The sequence below is a fragment of the Hippocampus guttulatus genome, chromosome 12 (genome assembly GCF_054856545.1).
Source record: "Hippocampus guttulatus isolate MCC_2025c chromosome 12, RoL_Hgut_1.0, whole genome shotgun sequence".
Lineage (NCBI taxonomy): Eukaryota > Metazoa > Chordata > Actinopteri > Syngnathiformes > Syngnathidae > Hippocampus > Hippocampus guttulatus.
The window spans coordinates 10,091,715-10,105,352 of NC_141272.1; the positions used below are offsets into that span (position 1 = coordinate 10,091,715).

The 13,638-nt window shown below is 42.3% G+C and overlaps 1 protein-coding gene across 1 annotated transcript in view; it reads right to left on the reverse strand.

Moving 5' to 3' along the window:
• Nucleotides 1–13,638, reverse strand: part of rsrc1 (arginine/serine-rich coiled-coil 1) — a 118,698-nt gene that overhangs the window by 46,761 nt on the left and 58,299 nt on the right. The window lies entirely within an intron of this gene.

Consider the following 13,638-nt stretch of genomic DNA (forward strand, 5'->3'; position numbering starts at 1 on the left):
AAAACCTGCACATTTATGTGCTGAGCTGCAACACCAACGTTGCATGAAACATTTTGGCTTTCCAAAGATTATCCGAACAACTGAGAGGGGTATGCAAGGAAATGAAGCCATTTCATTTGAAGACCTTTTCATGGGCATATCCTAGACCTCCTGTGAATGCAGAAAAAGATTCCGTTGGTTTGTCATGTTTATATTATTGTTAATGTTTCATCTCATGTGTTCTGTAAAGTGCTTTGTTACAGCTGCAGCCATATGCGCACCTTTTGCAGGACCACCTCTACATAAAAGAGGGGGCAAATGTGTTTTGATATCAAGTGAAATGATAGAGTTAAACTGTGTATCTGGGTAAGATTTGAATGTGTTAATGAAAGAAAAACTGTAATAACTGTCTTTGGTACTAGTGTCCAGGATAAGGAGAAACACCAGTGGAAGACTTCTAGTAAACAGGCACAATATTGTACAACTGGAAACATGTGTGCTGCAGATGTCGTCGCTCTGAAAAACGGCCCAGTTCAGACACAGTGTGAGTATATATAAGAGAGAGAAAGAGGAGAGTACCTGAATAATGCAAATATATGAGCAGGAGAAAGAAGGGAAATTAAATGAACATTAATTCTACGGCAGCATACCACCTGTCGTGGCACAAAGATGAAAGAGCGGCCATGCACTCTCATATTTATACTTCCTGGCCGAAACATTGTGAATGGCGTTCTAGTTGGGGTGACGGGGTGCCCAGTTCGAGGCCGAATACTTGCTTCACTAATAGAGCAGAATTTGCGTTTCAGTTACAAGGCGAGCGGCAGCTATTTGAGCCAACTGGGGGAATTTGAGTGAGGACTGGCTGACTCCAAAAGCAAGCGCACTGCAGTTATTCAGTTGAGACGTGATGAAGGCAGGGATTACAGTTTTAAAGCGGTTGTGCAAAAAAAAAAAATAAAGACTGCACGAGGTTTTAAACAAAAAGCCAATAGATAGATAGATAGATAATAAGGAGTGCATCAATTTCACAATCCAATTTTATCACTGTCCGAATTTCCAAATTAAAGCGTTTGAGACGCTTGGCTTTGCAAATATTTTATTCTCGGCTCAGGAATTGACAAGAAATTGGAATATCCAACAGGATGCCTTGGAGATAAGCTTGTGTTGTTAAACAAGTGATTGTTGTGTAAGGACTGAAAGGTGCATGCAGGCGAAGAACGAAGGAGACGGAAGGCACACAAACATGAACAAGGGGTAGAAGAAAAGAACAGTGTGCCCAGTGTGTGGGTTCAGTTCAGGAGGTGTAAGAGTGCAATCTGTGAAAAATTAAGCCTCGCGTTGGAAGTGTGAAACAATTCACCTCCATCTGTTCCCGAGGCCTGGAACATGATACTGGAGACGACAGGTGTCTAAATGTTTATTAGGAGCTGTGTCTTTGAGCTGGAAAGAAAAAAAAACAAAAAAGTGGCCCCATACTAATTTAATTCAAACAAAGCTTCACTTTAGGAGGCGGCACAAACACAGTGTGTGCCTTGGCAGCCAACAGTTGAAACGCTTCTGCCCTGTGAGAACGAATGCAACGCAAGCGTGTGAAGAGCCACGCAAGGCTTCGCGGACCAGATTACAACATGCTGGCAATATGTCCGTAACGCTGAAACTGAAAATGATGATGACACATATGCACAAGAGGTTATTCTCCATGGGCTATTTGTCCACATGGAACAAGAACGACATTTCCAGAGGCATAAACAATATGATTAGATGTTCTTGAGATGAACCATTTGACTATTAAGTGCTGTGGTTTGTTGTGCAATGATGTTTTCAAAAAGTATTACTTCGCTCATCCGTCACGGGCTCTGTGGGAAACATCAACATGGTCTAACTTTAAGGGGAAAACTCTTCCAACATGAGGATAAAGATCTTTGAAATGACAAACACGCTTAAAATCCTAGCTACACTCCTCGGGCTATTCATTAGGTACACCAGCAAGACCTCAGAGCTGAATTAAAAGTTCATCAATCCATTCTGAAGGTATCAGAAAGGTATCATTCATTACATGTTTGTTCGCGTGGTTGTCATTTTATATTGTTTTGGGAGGTGATGAGCAGTGTTGTGTTTGCGCTAAACACCAATTGAAATAGCAGCATCCTTTTTTGTTTGTTGTTTTTTTAGGGTTTTTTTGTTTTTCCAACAGTTAGAGCAAGAAGTTTAGTCAAGGAGGAGGAAATTATGAAAAATTATGAAGAGCTCCAAAGAGCAATCAGTGTTAGCGCAAAATCTTCAGACTTCTGCTAAAAAGCAAAAAATAAATAAAATAAAATAAAAAAGACTGAACGCAGATCTCATTGGCTTGATTTGATGAACAGATAATTTGCACTTCATGTAAAACTCGTGATCGGTTGTAGTCGCCATTTGCCAGTCAGTCAGTGACATCACTGAACGGAGCCCAAAATAACATTACACGAGACACAATCTCGTTTATATGTGAATTTTGTTTTTTCAAGGGCCAGGACGGTCCTAATCCCCATGAAAAGCAGATTTATGTTGCAGGATTTTGAGCCCAACCGTAGATTGACGCAGGATATGAAAATAAACGGGGATTCATTCACCAAAAAACCAGGAACAAATGACTCTGCGTCTTCCTTGCTTCACCCCCAGCCTTACCCTGGAACCCCCTCCGTCACCTGCCAAGGTGGAATGTGTGACGTTTTCCACAGATTTGTTGCCAATTTGATGCATTGCGGTGTATAAACTCAATGAAATAACGAGGGGGGAAATTCATTAAACTTGTATAAATAAAATAGTTCTCAAGAGCAAGATTCATGGGGATGTTCACACGGTGCATAATCATGCTTCCATCTGCTCATCTCGCTATGGCATAAAACATTTCATCTGGAAGGAACGCTTTCTGTCTTTGGACCCACTAAACGCCCCCACCCCCTTCCCCCATTCCTCCGTCTTCCTCCCTTGATCTCTCTCTGTGGCTGGCAGAAGCCACAATCATAAAATTATTAAAATGTTGTTGGCTGCCATTAATCAGCGGTGGTGCTAAATCCTCACACGGGAAGTGACGGCGCATTAGTCACACACCTCTCGGCCCTGACAGACACGCAGTAATGGGCCACAAAAAAACGGCGCGGGTCAATCATAAACTCATCAAATGCGTCATTTAATTTCTCCATTTGGACAAACACAATTTGTTTATGAGAGCAATATCAGGTGTTGTGGAATGAGGAACGGCGCTGAAAGAGCTGGCGCATTAATCAGAGCTTGATTACAGGCGACTCTGCGGTTGTTTATCCTAATTTCATTCATTTCCACCAACAAAGCAAACACAAGGCTGAACAGCGCTATTAGCTATGGTCGGGGATGGCACAATTACAGCCCCGCGATTAAATAATGTGATGATGAATGGGCCAATACAAACTAAAACAAAGGGGGTTTTATTACTTCACTTGCATCTGAGTCCTTGTCTTGCTGTTTGTGTGCATCACTCGCTGCCATTGCTGTAAACAGAAGAAGACGAACTGCGTGACGGAGACCAACTGTGTGACGGAGACTGATGAGACTGAAAATGTTGACTTGACATACACACATGCGCCACAGGTACAAAGGGAACTTGAAGTGGCTCGAAGAACTTTTGCTGTTCGAGTTGTTCAAATTCTCACCGGTAAGAACACATGTGTCAAAGTCAAGGCCCGGGGGCCAGATCTGGCCCGCCGCGTCATTTTATGTGGCCCGCGAAAGCAAATCATCTGTGTCAACTTCCATGATCCTTGCTTAAACCTGCACCGAAATCTCAAATTGTCATACATAATAAATAACGGTGACATTTTGCAATAATTTTGTTACCCTGTTTATACTCATTTGAGCAATAATTGAACAAATCCCTGACTGATTTCAAAACTAGTGATCCATCATTTTTTTGTGTACAAGTAATAATACGATGGGTGGATTAAACATTTATTAGGTTACATTGTCTTAACGCCCCTCTGAGGGAAGACGTAACTCCAAAGTGGGCCGCGACAAAAATGAGTTTGACACCCCTGGGCTAGAAGTTTACTCAATAGCGGATAAGGAAGGAAATCAGTAGTAATCACCAATATAAATAAAATGTACTTGCTAACTTAATTACAGTAGAATTTCAAAGTCTCAACTGGGGCACACACCACAATTATGAATGCATGTCTCCGTCATTATTCATCATCACATCTGTTTCCCACTCAAATTTAAAGGTTGCTACAAAGTATGCTTACAAATGTCCCACAAGTCTGAAATATGATGAAGCAAAGACTGCAAAAATGAAAAGAATTAGTACATGAGTGTGTTTCAATTATTTATCCACAATGAAATAGTGGATAAGTGGTATCAAAATATCTTTTGAAAAAAAAAATACGAGTAATCAACTCAATTAGTCAAAGAGCCATCAACACACCCTTGTGTCTAATAAAGGCCAAGGTCGCTGTTGGAACTTCCTGGCCCATTTATAACAACGGCACTAACCATCTATTTAACTGTGCATCCATTTTCCATGCATACCTATTTGGTTTCAGGGTCGCAAGAGTGGCTGAGGCCTTTCCCAGCATTCACAGGGAGCACAAACTTGACAGGCACAGAAAACATTCGCACCAATGAGGAATACGACTTCCATTAATATTTTGGTTGGGGAAGCGCAATGTAATAGTGTAATTATTTTCCTCAAATGCTTTATACCCTGAAGGTGCACATAAAACACCATTTGGGAATCCCTGCATCGGAGGTGTCACATATTATAGAAATGGTTCTCAAAATGTTAACATATCAATACAACCTCAAAAAGTACTGAGAGTAGTCGGCCTGAGGACTCACCAATACAAGACATGTCTTATTCCCAAAAGTTACATCACTCATATTTTGAACATGAACACCATGCTTATCTACACGGAAATGGATAAAAATGAAATAATATTTCAAATAAAATGCATTGCATACAGAGAAAGAAAAAATATATACCTACATAACAGTTTAATAAGAAATCATTCGGTATTGCACTAAAAGGTTCAATATCGCTGATCTTCACTCAGGCAGTGATTCTTTGAGAATCACCGCAATATGGCAACAGGGATTCACAGGTGCTTATGTGGCTAAAATCAATTCATGTTGACACACTCGCACATAGAAATGACAGATGCTCCAATGTAAAAAGACAGCTGGCGGAAAGATGTACATGGGTCCTAGTTCTTGCCAAGATGTACTTTCAATGGAATCTATGTGGTGATATTTCAAACATAGCACATCGCTCTTGCTAGCCCCGCCCATGATATAATGCTGAATAAATAAATGCGCCTTGCCATATGTTGTTAACATTATAAACTCCGTCCCTTCTCATCTCTCACAGTGTGCACCCCGCTTCTCTCTCCCTGAGCGCCTGCCAGCGGTCCATGCTAATTAAATTACTTAGCAAAGTTTACTTAACAGTAGACGCTTAGCAAAAATTTAAGGTGGTTGCAAATTTGCTTTCATTCCACTTCAGTGCTGGGCCCGTTTTAGGCTCGTCTGCAAATAATTAGCGCGTACATTTGCATCAAAATCGTTTATACCATATGTTGCAAAATTATAAATCTTTTTCTGTTATGGAAATATCTACATGTTGAGAGACAGGCGAGGAAAGAGGGAGGAAGATTAGGAGGAAGAGATGCCACCATGCGTCTCCAAACACTGACAACAAGGGGGGTTGCAGAAATAATTCAGTTTGTACACTCGGAGTGGTACGTTTCAAGAGCTCACCAGATGCTGTTTGAAATCTGCCCACGGACGAAAAAACAAAGACGCGTTCGGAGACACGCAGCGCAGCCACACAAGCAGAAAATTGACACTCGATGGCTGACATGATCTCTTTGGTACAGTGCGCCTATGGCGCTCACCAAGGAGGGCCTATACTGAGTGTGTGTGTGTGTGTGTGTGTGTGTGTGTGTGTGTGTGTGTGTGTGTATGTGTGTATTACTATGAATACAGGTATACAATTAGAGCAATTAGAACATACTATGGCCTGATTAAAAAGGCCTAAATGGTGCAGCGTGTCATCACCCTGGTGCAAAGGGATGTTGGTTTATTATAGCCATAAAACAAACACCCCAAAAACAATTGGACATTAACCTTTGATCTAGGCCAGTGCACCCTGTCATTGATAGACTCACTGTTGGACTGGAAGGCATACTCCTTATTTGAGAGAAGACAACTGTCCTTCCGTCCAGCCATCAAGCCCTCTCATGTCCAGGTCAGGCGCTCCTCCACCAGAGTCAATTGGTTAACGCTTATTAAGGTATTTGGGGCCTCTGTAACTGGAGGTCTCGCCCTATCTGTCTGTGTGTGTGTGTGTGTGTGTGTGTGTGTGTGTGTGAGCCATAATTACGACTGCTGACTGGAACAATGAGGTAATGGCATATAAATCCAGCTGATCAATGGTTACAGAGGCTAAATTACAGGACACCCTCCCATGCCATTATCCTCTCAAAGGACAAGAGGACACGGATACATGCATCAACAGCGTAAAGGGGATTTCTGTTTTTGTTGTGCAACAAGACATAATGTAGACTGAATCCAAAACAAGATGGAAATGCAGGTGGGAATTTGTTGAAGATACACGACTAAGATTCATGAATAAAGTGATTTTTTTTTATTACAAAAATACAATTAAAAAATGTACCTTTTTCTACTAAACTATCAAGGGTCTTGTTTTTTTTTAAAATGTTGGTACGAAAAAAGATCATGGATTTAAAAATAAACGGGATATGTTTTACATTGTCATTCAGTTTTCTGTGAAAATTTGATCATCTTAATCCATGCCTATCTATTGACAATTTGGAACTGATCCATATTAGGATTGTTCATTCAGCCTTTATGTCTGGTTCTGTTCATCTCTTGATTTGGACATCAAACAGGGAAAAATGCTCAATTATTTTTTTAAATTACTTTTAGAAGGACGATTAGTAATAAAAAATGCTTGAAATTTTTTAATGTTATTAAAAGTAAGAGAATTTGCAATTTTGGAATTTTAACAAGAAAGCAATTTGATGCATAGGATTTGCCTTCACAGGCCATATAAAATGAAGTGGCGAGACAAATCTGGCCACCCAGCCTTAATACAATACAATACAATACATCCAGATTTATATAGCACTTTTAAAACAGCAAATGTACTGTTCTGGATTTTAAAAAAAATTAAAAAATCACTGCTGAGCAATTAATTCAGTGATTCTTTAGTGTACCAGGAGACGGAGCACTTTGTAGTACAAGTTGTACTCATCCAATGCTTCAAGAATCAATGGAAAAGAGAATAATAGCAAAGGTAAATCTTAAAACTACATCCTTGCTCACGATATTATGACGACAAAACGGAAATCATAATCACAGCAACGGTATTTGTACAAACCAGCAATCAGTGTGCAGTGAGTCAAACCACAACAGGCCATCTGGATGTACAAAGTATTACTCTATAATGGTGTGTGTGTGTGTGTGTGTGTGTGTGTGTGTGTGTGTGTGTGTGTGTGTGTGTGTGTGTGTGTATGTGTGTGTTGCGAGCAGATGAAATCCCCTTTGAGAGGTCAACATAGGCTAGTGGTTAAATTAGTCATGAGTGACACAAACAAGTGCTGCTGTGACCAGCATGGCAGACAAATTAAGATGTCCAAAATGGCTGATGACTGTTATTATCCAAACAAATACACTGCAGCATTCCAGCAACGGTTGTGCAATACAGTATGAGAGTTTGGTGACAATTACAATAGAAACAGACATGAAGAGTGAAGGCAGAACAAGTGTAAAAAGAGGCTGAAGAAATTCAATTTTAAAGAAAAAGGACACTGTCTCAGTATCCCTATTACATCTTATCCTGGCAGAACAAAGGACGGCAGCCTCCTAAATGTGCCGCATTAGCCCTCAAGTTCCAGAGGGGGTAAGGTGACACCCTTCCATGTATGTGGTCTGTTCACCATACATCTGTCAGGGCCTAAGGGGGTGGATTGAGTTGGTGAGAGAGAGAGAGACTGCACTAACTGAAGAGTGAAGCACAGCAGTGGGGAGATTGAAAGTGTGTGTGTGCGTGTGTGTGTGTGTGTGTGTGTGTGTGTGTGTGTGTGTGTGTGTGTGTGTGTGTGTGTGTGTGTGTGTGTGTGTGTTCAGGAAGCCCTTCTGGGACTGAGAAGTATTTGCTGTGAATGAATTACTCCCTGTGTGGAGTTTGCATGTTCTCCCCGGGCCTGCGTGGGTTTTCTCCGGGTGCTCCGGTTTCCTCCCACATTCCAAAAACATGCATGTCAGGCTGATTGGACGCTCTAAATTGTCCCTAGGTGTGAGTGTGGGCGTGGATGGTTGTTCGTCTCTGTGTGCCCTGCGATTGGCTGGCAACTGATTCAGGGTGTCCCCCGCCTACTGCCCGGAGATGGCTGGGATAGGCTCCAGCACCCCCAGCGACCCTAGTGAGGATCAAGCGGTTCGGAAAATGGATGGATGGATGAATTACTGTGACTATATGATGATCCTAAAAGGCCTGGTTGCTGATACGCCTTTGCATCTATATGGGTGCCACTTAACCAAACAGTGAACAGGGATTCATCACATACAAAATGCCAACAACAAAATTTTTTACAGATTAATCAATTATAATAATCTGCATAGTCAGTGACACTGTAGTGGCACTTCAAGTACAGGGATGAATCGGGATAATATTGATGTACTGTGTATTGTTTTCCAAAGTAAAAGCAGATAAATATTTGCAAATATCTTATTTTGAAAAAAAACAAACAATCCGTCTGTTTCATGGAGGATCACTGAAATCATTTACTGCTGAGAGGCCGAAATTCCACAGATGTGGATGATTTTAAATTGAGCAAGATCTATAAAGGTTTAATCAATTATCAAAAAGAATTACAGATGAAATAGATAATCGATCGAATTTCTACACCACAAAAACAAAAACAAATAAAACTAACATTTACCAAACCATATTTGTAAATAAATTACCATGGCCAGTTTTGACAGTATGTTTATGTAATACATGGACATCGACCACAACATTAGCACAACCACAGCTAATGTAATATCCAATGCAGAACCCGTATCAACAAAGAACATAATGACAGAAAATAAAGGTCTGTTTTGATTGACACTGTTAGAAGTAATTATTGAACCATATTCCTATTATGGTTTGAGATTTGACATAGTGCTAAAGAGCACTGTTTCACAAGGAGAGCCATATTTTCCCATGCTGCTTCTTACTTTGAAGAGTGAGGGTGTACCAAAAAAGGGGCTTGTGAGCGTATAATTGCCGCTAATTGAACTGTCTTGTAAATGATTATGTAAACTCCTACGTTCCGTAGTGACATTATGGGAAAACACTTGATGCCAACATTCCACTTTAACACACCATAATGACATTTGGCAGGCAATTCAACGCCATGAAGTCATTTTCGTCAAAAGAGCTTAGTGTTATTTAAGGGCTACAAAAACAAGTAGTCCAAATTGCACTTTCTCCTTAACAACTTCAGACAGGTGTCAAGAGTAGACAAACCAGCAAGAAAGTTAATTCAGACCAGTGAGCCCCTGCCAAGTTCAAGCCTCTGATGAGAGCTTAAGGACTGTTTGTTTTTGTTGCTGTCAAAGGTTCAAATGGAGAGAGGACGCAGGTTTTGATGACCCCCTGGCCCTTGGGCCCACAGTGGGTGTTCTGCAAACACTCTCCATTGACGTGTGGATAAGGAGAGGCCCTCTACGGCTGCTCCCCTCGTACGGCGCTCGCGCTCATTTGAGTGGAAACGGACAGCGCTCTCAAAAGAGGCGAGAATTGAGCGAGAGGCTGAAAAGAAAACAGCACAATAACGTGTGCAAGCAAGGCTGCCGCGTGCGTGTGCATTTGCAAGGGAGCACATTAGCATTAGATAAGAAACATGGCTTTGTTTGTGGTATTCAGAACAAATTAAGTTATTCTGAGCAACCTGCAAGGTTAATAAAAATAATGAAGATGAATAAATGGCTGACTAAAAATGGATGAATAGAGGGATGGACAGACAGATGAAGAACAATCTCAAGTTATCAAGTTATTGAACTAAGTAAGTTAATTAAGAATGTGTCACGTGTGGATGAGTTGGTATGCACATATGTGTATTTGATATGTAGGCCACGCAGAAAATGACCCATAAGCATATCCGACCAGCTCTTTCATTGGGAGCCAGCGATGCCCTCCTCATAATCCACATACACTCCGTAACACACACACACACACACACACACACACACACACACACACACACACACACACACACACACACACACACACACACACACACACACACTTAAAGCCCCCAGTGAGAGCCCTAAGCAGGCCAGCGGGCCAGCCGAGGGGGCTCATTACAGGTCCGCAAAGCCCCCCGACACAAAGGCCTTATCCGCTTTAGCCATGGGATGATCTGCTCTATACTGACTAGAGAGAGTCCATAGACGGACAAAAGGCGGGAGGGGAACGGTGTGTGTGTGTGTGTGTGTGAGTGTGTGTGTGTGTGTGTGTGGGGGGGGGGCAAGTCGGAGGAGAGATGAGGAGAGCCGCGGGCTTCAAGGATGTCAGGAGACCCCGGGAGAGAAAGCCTGGCGGGCGCTCACAGAGGAATGGAGGGAAGGAGGAGGCGGCTTAAGCTCCACGGCTACGTCAGGATATTAACATTCACACAACCTCCCAACATCTGCTGCCTCCTGCTCACCCTCCATCCCTCCCTGTTTCAATGTCTGCCCAGGACTGCAACAAAGACAGGGAGGTAAGGGGGGACTGAATAAAGTTACTGAACAAGCTGTAATTGACGAGATGTGGTTTTACAGCAGGTCTGATACACCCAGACTCAGATCATTATTGAAGCCTCTTTTGTCACAGCAAGGTGGCTCAGTTTCAGTTTGGACCACACAGATCACCCAACTTTGGGGCCTTTTCATTGAGGTAATGTGCAGTGTTGTTTTTGCAGCATACCTTTTGAAATTGTGGCTCAACTAGGGCAGGAACGATTAATCGAGTAACTCGAATAATTCGAGGAACCGCCTCCCCCTGAGAAAGTCAGCGCAAAATTTCTGCCTCAAATTTTAAACTCATGCACCATTCCGTGGAGAAATTAGCGCGACGGTGGTGAGGCAGGAGGAAAGTATATGTCAAAAACAGACAATGTCCAATGGTGGGGATCGTTTCACACTTGATAAAGTTCAATTTGTCTCCCGCAAAGCAGAACAACCATCTCAAAACTGCATGTCTGTGATCGCCAACACGTTTATCGAATATAGCCTACCTTCACAACCAACAACTCACTGTAATCTACCACTTGTGGTACAGGAGAAGCACAGCCACCACTGCACTTTCAATGACTTGGTTGAACAAACTGTAGCAAAATGAATACATGTTATTTCATAAGATGCTACTTTACAAAAACTCATATCTTAGGAACTGGAAAGGTTAACAAGATTAAAAAAAAGTTTTCTGCTGCGGTGGTCTTTTCAGGCCTTTGTTGCCTTAATGTTTCAAGCCCTCTGAATGACAGAGTTACGGATTAAGTGTCATTCTGAAGAATACTTTGGGTCTTCAAGAAAAAAGCAAATGTGAGTCCTTTTTAGGATTCACATACTGTAAATTCAATTCAGTTGTGTTGCTCAATGTCTACTTTCCACACTTGCACATTAGACCCTGAAAACCTGAACACATTATGTAGCATCACGTGAAAATGTGCTGTATTTGTCAGATGGTCAAAAGCACCCAAAAGGTGCGGATGGAGGCAACTGTTGCTCAGCAACCTCCAGTTAGGCTTAAGGTCTGGTCTTCAGTATATGCGTGTGAATGTACGTGTGATTCGTATATGATGTATGGGCGCCTACCTCTTTCATATATTTCCCGGGGTGAAATTAGAGCAGGACTACGCTGTGTGTGGGTGCCTGACTGTAAACATGAAGACATCTTTCTACACAGTCAATCTCTGCCTGTCGCATGCTGCTTGCAAAAATCCAACCCTGGCGTACACATCGAAATATACACTGGGCTCGAACGGTGACATCTGTGAATTATGTCCTACAAGGTGTTTGAAATTAAGCTGTTGTAAATATCGGCCCGAGAAAACTGTAGCCTGCAAGAGTGTGCGTGTGTGTGTGTGTGTGTGTGTGTGTGTGTGTGTGTGTGTGTGTGTGTGTGTGCACTGATCAGGACCAAGAGTTAATTTGTTCAAACAAAAGCAAGGCAAATGCTTCAATCATATCCTAGTGGTACATTCAATCTGTTTGACCATTATTCATCCATCCATCCATCCATTTTCCGATCCGCTTATCCTCACAAGGGTCGCGAGGGGTGCTGGAGCCTATCCCAGCTGTTTTCGGGCAGTATGCGGGGGACACCCTGAACCAGTTGCCAGCCAATCGCAGGGCAAACACAGACGAACAATCATCCACGCTCACACTCACACCTAGAGACAATTTAGAGCGTTCAATCAACCTGCCATGCATGTTTTTGGAATGTGGGAGGAAACCGAAGTACCCGGAGAAAACCCACGCAGGCCCGAGGAGACAATGCAAACTCCACAAGGGAGGCCGGAGCTGGAATTGAACCCGGTACCTCTGTATTGTGAGGTCGACGCGCTAACCACTGGAACATGTGGGCTGCTACACCATTATTCAGTGAATATGAATAAGATATAGTTACTACATCTACTATTAAGAACAGTCCCAGTGGTTGAATTGACAATGGTCAAGGTTTTTAAGAGAAGTCTCGCTTTTACTGTTGTGCTTGGTTGCCATGGCAATGGACAGAAACGGCCACCTACTGTGATTTTTAAGAGAAAGAGAAACTCCAACCGCTGGACATCGGTGTCAACAGAGCGTTCAAAGTGTAGTTGCGAGCGGCGTGGGAGCGATGCATGACAGAGGGCGAACACAGCTTGACAAAGACTGGAAGGAAGTGCCGGCATGTTACACCACAATTGGTGAATGGATTGTGGATGCTTGGAATAACGCGCCTGAAAAAGTCGACACAATTTCTGAGGAGCCGCGCGGCAACGAAACTGCAATCGGTGGAGAACTTTCTCAGGTGTTCTCATTTCAGATACAGATGAGGACTTTGATGGATTTGTGGATGAGGAGTGATCCAAAAATAATGTGAGTACAGCGTTACATACTTCAGTAATGTACCAGCAAACTCAGTTTTGCTCCTGCTGCCGTTTTAAAAACATAGCATGCATGCAACCGTGTTCTTTAAACTAGCGTACGTTTTACCATATGTGCGTGATATGTATGTGGTAAATACAGAAAATCACCCATAACTGACACCGCACTTCTGAATGCCATGCGCTGTATGGTCATGAAAATACGGTAGTTTCAACCACTGATAAATTTTAGAGACTTTGGTGAGGCATATATAAACAAATATCCACGCTCACATTTACACCTTCAAAGTTTTCAATACACCGAACATGTTTTCAGAACATGGGTGGAAACTAGAGAACCCGAAGAAAAAACATGCAAGGACAAAGAGAACACGCTAACTCAGAAATGCCTCAGGGAAGTTTTAAACCCAGAACCTCACACAGCTAACCACCTCACAAACCTACAATTTGAAGACTGTGTACCTTCCAGCGCTGCATACATTAAGCTGGTTTGGCATTTCTCCAA